The sequence below is a fragment of the Bubalus bubalis genome, chromosome 7 (genome assembly GCF_019923935.1).
Source record: "Bubalus bubalis isolate 160015118507 breed Murrah chromosome 7, NDDB_SH_1, whole genome shotgun sequence".
NCBI classification, from domain to species: domain Eukaryota; kingdom Metazoa; phylum Chordata; class Mammalia; order Artiodactyla; family Bovidae; genus Bubalus; species Bubalus bubalis.
Window position 1 is genome coordinate 86953295 of NC_059163.1, and position 9442 is coordinate 86962736.

Consider the following 9442-nt stretch of genomic DNA (forward strand, 5'->3'; position numbering starts at 1 on the left):
ATAAAAACACTAATACCTCACTTTATTTATTTTACTGCCTTTATGTGAATCAGAAACCCAATCCTGATACATAAGTATAAGAAAACTAGTTATCTGGAAGCTTCACATTACTGATATATATATATATATATATCCTCTACAGAGAAAAAACAAGAAACACAAGAATTTTATTACTTGGATCCAGGTCTTTAATTTTGTTTTTTTGCAACATGAGAAACAGGAGAAGTCTGGAGGAAAACTGTGTTCTCTTAGACCATTTGGACAGGGCATGCATTCTTATTCATTAGGGTTACTAACAGAAAAAGGATTACTAGGAGGCATATCATTGTTAAACATATTATGAGAGACAGTTTAAACTCACTGGAGCTCATGACTAGATTAAAATGTTTTTAAAAGTGCATGCATAGGACTAACAGACTGAAATAACTGACAAGAAAATGTTGGCTCAATATAAGCAAGAACCTTCTAGCATTTCATGCTGCTGTCCGTGCAACGTGGTAGACTCAGGAAACGCTGTGTTTCTGTTATTCAAATAAATCTAACAGAAGTGAAACGCTACATGTGAGGGGTATATCCAGACCTGGTGTGTTAACTGGAGCCAGGAGAGTCACCCAGAGCCCAGACTGCTATATAGTAGTTTGGGTCCAAAACCACCTTACACAGACAACCAGAAAAATGACCTCCCACAGTTTCCCGGTCCAAGTTTCCTTCCCAGGAGTGATTGTAATGAAGTGAGTATGTGTGTACATTATTTATTTTTCCTGACTTCAACTGAAATCAGTAAAAAAAAAAAAAAGAACAAGAGGTTTGTGCCATACTCAGAAGCTGGTGAGCATACAACTTCTCACTCTGGGATATCATTCAAATCTTCAGTCTCATGACTTCATCTTTAGCTGATGGCGTACACCCATTCCAAACTCATTTCCAAACTTATCTCCAAGAAAGATAGGGCCACCTCTATTTGTAATTTACTTCATGTTCATGTGGTTTTCTCATTAAAATGTCTTCGCATAAGAAGACACACCTGTTGCCAGGGCAACCTAAAAGCACAATTTGTCTCCTTAAAACCTATGCTACCTGGACAAATTCCCTCTGTATTCTTGGTTGGCCTCACTTCTGTGCTATTAAAATGCAAGCATTCTGCAGTTTCCTCATTATTTTTCCTGTTTTTTACACAGTCTTGTCGAAATATACTCTTTTCTTTTGATTTGCTGATATTTTATTTTTAATGTCTAGTTTAAATGCATTTCCCCACCTTGAAAGCATGGTAGTTTTCCCATCTTTTGCATATGTCTGTGTCAAAATTTTTATCTTCATTAAAAAATAAAGAGGGATCAACTTTTGTATTTTAAAAGCCTATAGTTAACAAAAGCTTCAGTATATGTTAGTAAAATCTTCAAGGAATGGAGGTTAATACATTGCATTTTTGTACAAGCAATGGAACCATGTATGAGTGTTACAACCACTTTTTAACTTGTGCTATTTTTATTTCATCACAGAATCATATCTCTTTTAACTTGCTTAACATGCTCAAATCAACTGTAATCATTTATTTCCCTTTTGACATTAAAATTGAAATCCTGGCCCCTGGAAGCCCTCTCACAAGCTAACCGCTTGTCTTTTTCCATACTACCTCAGATATTTCTGAAAGCATCTTAGTGTTACCTACTGTTCACGGGTCTCTCAAGGCAAGAATACAGAAGTGGTTTGCCATTCCCTTCTCCAGTGGACCATGTATTGCCAGAATTCTCCACCATGACCCATCCATCTTGGGTGGCCCTACACAACGTGGCTCATAGTTTCATGGAGTTAGACAAGGCTGTGATCCATGTGATCAGTTTGGTTTGATGGACATGAGTTTGAGCAAGCTCTAGGAGTAGGTGATGGACAGGGAAGCCTGGGGTGCTGCAGTCCATGGGATCACAAAGAGTCAGACACAGCTGAGCAACAGAACTGACTGAACTGATTTTAGTGTTTGATAACATTTAAGATATGGTAAGCCTATTCTTATTTTTCCAATCCTAAGAGGTAGAATCATCTATGTTTCAGGAAGTTCTGGATTACATTTAGAGGCAAATAATATCAGAAACAGTAATATTGACATTAAATCATACATTAGACTATTCCATGTGACTGCAAGAGGCGAGAAGTGACACCAGAGGACCCAAGAAGTGTCTGCTTGCTTCGTTAACACACACTGAACATTAAAAAGTATGTTCACAAATAACATAGTGAAGCATAATATTTTAGCTTATTCAAAATTATGAAAATGTTAAAAGGGCAAACATAGATTACAAAAGAAAAACTTCATAACAGCGTTTTTCTTAGCATGTTGAAACAAATCATATGCAGCAATAGAATTTTCTCAAAAAGAAGAGACAATTAGAAGCAAGAGTTCTTGTCAATAAAATGTCCTGCCCTTTCCTCTAATATATTCAAGACTGAAGAATGCATCTTAAGGAACTTTAAAGTTAGTTCTTTTCTATAATGATAGGACTTTTAAATTGGTAGCTTGGGAAAGAGGTCAGAGGACCTATTTTTTTCTTATGCATCTTAGCCAGTTAATTACTATAAAAAATCAGTAAATGAGGGAACCATTTCATATATGTTTATTTTGAATAATTAGAAGACATTTCCAAAATGAAGTTCTGATAGTATATCCTAAAGATATATTTCTTCCATAAAATGAAATTTTTAAAAATATTTCTTTTTCCTTGAAGTATGGCTTTGTGGATTTATGAAAAATATTGTTCTTTATTTTAACTGACTATGGAAATGATAGGGAAAGGCCAATCATTGCCGAATTTCATTTAGCCAGCAGTCATTCATATAATGCAGATGTGTGTGATCAAGTCTCCTTAGACAGCTTAATGTTGCATCAGAAGGCAAGAGTCAGCTTAGCTATGTTTCCAAGAGCTGTCATTTTTCCTAATTATATCAACTACAAGTGTGCTAAATTCATTCATAGATATATACTAAGCATCACATCAAAATCAAACTTCATTCATCACACCTATTCTTTACTTTTTAATTACTGAGAAGCTTATCAATGGGTAAGACTATTGTCATACCTTTGAGTTAGGATTTCTTAATCATTTTTCCCCCCTAAAGAAGTATAATGGCTTTGAACGAGGTTAGATGTGACAGGGATTTGAGTTTTCTTGAAGGACCAAAGTCTGAAAATAACAGTTAGTATAAAATCGTTAAGAATTTACCTGTGGCGGATTCATTTTGATATTTGGCAAAACTAATACAATTATGTAAAGCTTAAAAATAAAATAAAATTTAAAAAAAAAGAATTTATGAAGAAATAAATACTATATAAAAACAAACTCAATTGATCTTTGACCATCAGGTGAGAAGGCAAGGTCTTGAATCAACTTTTTATTTAATTATACCTTGGCTGAATATTCTAGGTAGAAAGAACTTACCTTTTTCTTATACTAATTTGTAGAGACTAGATTAAAATGTTTTACATAGCCAAATTTTTCACTATTGTGTACTATACTAATTTGATTAAGTATAGAGGAAATAGAAATGAGAATAGAAAATGAATTTTTTTCCAAGTGTTACATAGTTTAGGACTCAGAATAAGTCTCTTGGAAGAATGAAATTGAATTTATAAAGGAAATTAGCACCCTAAAAGTTTCTCAGGTTGAGTAACTCTATATACTATTCATTCTGAACAATTCAGCAAACCACACGGCTTTCTTATCTATATTTACCTGTACAGACTTTACCTTCACTGTGTATTTCTAACGTTATTTATAGTTTGAAGTTATTAGCAACTACTGTTGTCCATGTTTTAAAATGTGTATTGTTTTACTACAAACATTAATTTTTAATATAGTACAGAGAACTAAATGATTGTCGATGTTTACAATCAGATTTATGGAAAAAGGCAATGTTTGTCAATGATGATAAGCTATGATGTTATAACATTGTGTTGGTAGACCACCACTGGAAAACTTTATTACAGTCCCAGAATTAATGCCTTAGGGTTCACAGTATAACGCCAAGTGAGGCAAGTATATTTTCCTATTTTCCCAGAATAAATGTCCAAATCCACATTATGTCAAGTAACATCAAATTCTAAAATCAAAAAACTATCAGCTGCAGAGGCAACCACTTTGAAGAGAGGATGGCTGAGATGCACTATTTCAGCTCAGTTGGAACCATCCAGCACCCCAACGGTCCACCTCCCTACTTCCTCTGCACTATATAAAAAGAAGGAAGGCTGGAAGTCATCTTTTAAAGGAATCAGCAGTGATGAAGCTGTTTTCCGTACTCCTCCAATCGGTGAGGAGGAGTATTTCATTTATTTTGTCCCATCCTACAATGTTGAGGATGCCAGAACCTTTACTCTTTCCACTCAACTATGGCTGCTAATCATCTGTGGGGATATAAATGCTACTTTCTCAAGGCCCTGTTTTCTGGAGACTGTTTTGTCTTACCCTTTCCTTACGTGTTCTTTCTCATGCCCTTAAGACAGACATCTTGACTGATACATCAGCCTCAGGGGGTGTTCAGTGTGCAAAACAAACGTCCTTATCTTCAAAGCCTTACTATATGACTCCTTTGTCCAAGAGGGAGACTCAATAAATATGTACTCAGCATTTTCTCAGAGAGGTGCTCTTTTGCGAGCTCTCCCTGCGCTGTCTCTCATAATACTGTGTGGCTCTGAGAATTAATTCAGTGTGACTCCTCCACAATCATCCACCTTGTGAAATTTTCTAAGCTACTGAACCAGCAGGGTACTTGGTTTTCTGGACTTACAACTGGTAAGAGAAGAGAAGAGCAAGAGACAAGATGAGGAGAGACAACTGCAAGGGGACATGGCCTGTACTCCCATGTGTGTGTGGCAAGGATACCTGTTTCCCACAGTTACAAGGGGAGAAGGCACTGGCACCCCACTCCAGTGCCCTTGCCTGGAAAATCCCATGGACGGAGGAGCCTGGTAGGCTGCAGTCCATGGGGTCACTAGGGGTCGGACAAGACTGAACGACTTCGCTTTCACTTTTCACTTTCATGCTTTGGAGAAGGAAATGGCAACCCACTCCAGTGTTCTTGCCTGGAGAATCCCAGGGATGGGGGAGCCTGATGGGCTGCCATCTATGGGGTCGCACAGAGTCAGACACAACTCAAGCGACTTGGCGGCAGCAGCAGGTTAGACACAGAGTTATTTTACCAGCACTCCCTAAGAGAAGTACAGACTAGGATAGAACCCCCAACCACAAGAGGTAATGAAGCAAACTTCTCTCAGCTTTATTTACCTCTTTGGAATTCACTGGTTGTCCTGAATTTGATATTGGTGTATCTGAAATGGTAATTATCTCTTCATATAGTTTCTTTACACCATCTTTATATTTTATTATTCTGGAACTATCATTAGGAGCATGTGGGAACACTTCCCTCTTTTCTCTCTTAAACATATTTTCATTTCCTTCTCTTTCTCTGCTGCACCCCGGGTAATTTCTTTGTCATTTAGTGATTTCTTTTTTCAACTGTGTAGTGTAGTATTTTACCCATCAATCAGGTTTTTAAATCTAATTTTATATTTTAATTTTTAGATCTTCTGTTTTGTTCTTTATCAACAGTAATTTGGTCTTTGTTTATATTTTTGATTCATTCTTTTTCTTTAAGGAATTAAAAAATACTCATTTATTTATATTTTTCTGATTATTACTGTTAGGTAGTTAGAATAGGAAAAAGGAGTCCAAAATGGTGGTGGCTATAACCCAAAGAAGGAGAAAGGCCTGCAAAAATGAAGCAAAACAAAATCCATGGACTGGAGTGAGAATTTCAGATGAAACAAACACACCCCCTTCTTGGCTAGCCCAGTTTGTACAGGGCAGGCTCAAGGCAGGGGAGGAGACAAACATATAAAAGGAAGAAGCCAAGATGGATTGAGGCCTCTACTTTGGGGTCAGCCTGCCCTCATGCCTCAAGGGTGTACTATCCTTTGCTTGCTAAATAAAACTGAGCTGTAACCAAGCTGTAACACTGATCCACCATTTCAAATCTTAGCTGTGGCGAGACAGAACCAAGGAAATTACACGCTCCCCTGACATCTCAATATCTGCAGGCTTTGCGAGTATGGTTCATAACATTCTGTTTCTGCTAACCTTCAGTTCAGTTCAGTCGCTCAGTCGTGTCCGACTCTTTGTGACCCCATGAATCGCAGCACGCCAGGCCTCCCTGTCCATCACCAACTCCCGGAGTTCACTCAGACTCACGTCCATCGAGTCAGTGATGCCATCCAGCCATCTCATCCTCTGTCATCCCCTTCTCCTCCTGCCCCCAATCGCTCCCAGCATCAGAGTCTTTTCCAATGAGTCAACTCTTCGCATGAGGTGGCCAAAGTACTGGAATTTCAGCTTTAGCATCATTCCTACCAAAGAAATCCCAGGGCTGATCTCCTTCAGAATGGACTGGTTAGATCTCCTTGCAGTCCAAGGGACACTCAAGAGTCCTCTCCAACACCACAGTTCAAAAGCACCAATTCTTTGGTGCTCAGCCTTCTTCACAGTCCAACTCTCACATCCATACATGACCACAGGAAAAACCATAGCCTTGACTAGACGGACCTTTGTTGGCAAAGTAATGTCTCTGCTTTTGAATATGCTATCTAGGTTGGTCATAACTTTCCTTCCAAGGAGTAAGCGTCTTTTAATTTCATGGCTGCAGTCACCATCTGCAGTGATTTTGGAGCCCAGAAAAATAAAGTCTGACACTGTTTCTACTGTTTCCCCATCTATTTCCCATGAAGTGATGGGACCGGATGCCATGAACTTAGTTTTCTGAATGTTGAGCTTTAAGCCAACTTTTTCACTCTCCTCTTTCACTTTCACCAAGAGGCTTTTTAGTTCCTCTTCACTTTCTGCCATAAGGGTGGTGTCATCTGCATATCTGAGGTTATTGATATTTCTCCCAGCTAACGGCTTATTTCTTCATGTTTTGAATGACATTTTATTAGGAAGTGATATTCTTTGGAAATCGGAGAAATATTTGAAAAATGTAAGTTCTTCCCCAAAGAATATTTGGGTGTTCTTTTGCTGGGCTCTTGGGGTCACTACAGTCCAGAATCACTTTGGCTTAATTATTGGCTTGGATTTTAAGTCATACAGTAGTATGAATATCCATGGTCTTGGGGTGATTTAGGGCAAAAGGAATCTTAGCTTGGTGTGTGAGAGTTAGGTAAAGGAGGTGGTTGAGGATATGGACTCAGGATCATTTGGTTTGCATATGAAAGGCGTGCTCTCAGGTAGTTGTTCGCTGACTCTAGGAATTAGGGAGCCCTGGGCAGGGCAGTCTCTCCCAGATAAGCAAGACCCCAAAATATTAAAGTATCATAAAATAGTAAAAATCACAATACACAGGCTAGACTGGCAAATACTCTCAACATCTTCCCCTGAAGGGGGATTTCTCCTCAAGTTCAGTCACTAAGGGTGTTGTCCTCTGGGAAGTGGGGTCTCAGATTTTTGAAGTTATCTCTGACCCAGCCTTCTATGACACTTAGACCCATGCTTTGCCTCCAGCCTCCCTGGGTGGCTGGGACTTTAATATCCAGGCCCAGGACTATTGACAATTGTTAGGTTCTCTCTAGACAAACAGTGACTCCCATGCTCATTTATTCTCTGGATTTATGTTTTCTTGTCACTTCTGCTCTCTGATGGTTTTTCTTCATTTACTACCACAGTAACAATGATTTTTTAAAACTTTTTTTTTTTAACACTTAACTAATTATTTCAGGCACCTGATGCTAGGAATGTTTTTTATGCTCGACTAGTCAAACATTTTTTCTAAAATTAATGTCTTAGATTTACACTGTAATGACTCTTTGCTTTCTGAAAATTATTCTTAACAAATTCTATTAAAAGCAAAGGCAAAAAACCTTAAAATAGTATCTAATGAAATTTTAATTTTAAAATTTTTTAGGGCTTTCAAACAATTTTATGCATTTTGAACAATTGCCACCAGCATATAAGCTACTTAGAAATTTTGTTTTGTAATTACTATTTTCTCTAAGAAATTTAAAACTTTTCCTGTAGTTATATATGTTGCAATCTGAAATCTAATTTTAAAATGTGAGAACATCTGTCTTCCTTTTTCAATACTGGAACTGTTTTTTTAAGGATGTAAATATTTTTAATATTTTCTCATTCACTGATCTTAGAATATAGAAGCTATTGCCCCTATCTTCTGAATACTCAATATCCTCTAAATGGGTGGTAAGAAAACATTTCAAAGCCAAAGAAAACTCAATATGCAGTAGACAAGAATATAAATGTGTAGGTTCCTAAATTATATTCAGAAAATAAAATTTGAATTGCATGATATATTATCTGCAATTTAAATATCAATTTTGTCACTTTGTTTTAATTTTTAAGTTCTGATAATACCAAAAAAAAAAAAATTGAGAATACAGCTCAATTATTATAAAAACAACTATTCTTGATTATTCAATAGAGCAGTTAGAGTTTAATTTGTAGCCTATCTGTTTAATTTTTTTTTTTTAATTATTTAGCTATACCAGGTCCTGATTGCAGCGCAAGGGATCTGATCTTGATCCTCCTTGCAGCACATGGGATCTTTTTTAGTTGTGGCATGTGAACTCTTAGTTGCAATACGTGGTATCTAGTTCCCTGTGAAAGTGAAGAAAGTGAAAGTGTTAATCGTTCAGTCATGTCCAGCTCTTTGCCACCCCGTGGACTGTAGCCTGCCAGGTTCCTCTGTCCATGGAATTCTCCAGGCAAGAATACTGGAGTGGTTGCCATTCCCTTCTCTGGGGGATCTTCCTGACCCAGGGATCAAACCTAGGTGTCCTGCATTGCAGGAAGATTCTTTACTGTCAAACTTGGGCCCCCTGCATTGGAAACAAGGAGTCTTAGCCACTGAGTCACTAGAGAAATCCCTCATTTTTTATTATAATTAAACTAGCTAGATGCTCATAAGAGTCAATGTGTTTTATGTTACCAACTAACATTGGGAATTCAAACAACTATTGTCACTAATTAATCATTATTTTAATTTTCTTAGGAATGAAGCCAGATTTGAGAACTAACTATTGATCAGGAAGTTTGGGAAAGACCTGTTTAGCAAAAGGAATATGGACAAATATATTTTGCATGTATTGACTATTCCAAAGTTATCTGCCAGTTAAGTTATCTACCTTGCAAGAAGCTTTCTAATATTTATGTCAAGATTAGCAGACAGAGGAAAGTTGAAGGAAAAGTTCTGAATAAATAAATTTTCCTTTCATGAGAATTGGCTCAATCTCAATAACAAAGAAATACCATTTAAAACAAGGTATTTTTCAACTATCAGATTACCAAAGAAAACAGTGTATATTACCCGGGTTAGCCAAGGGGGAAGTGAAATCAATGTTTTATGCACTGCTAATTTATATATAAATTGCTATCAGCCACAGGAGGAAAAATTG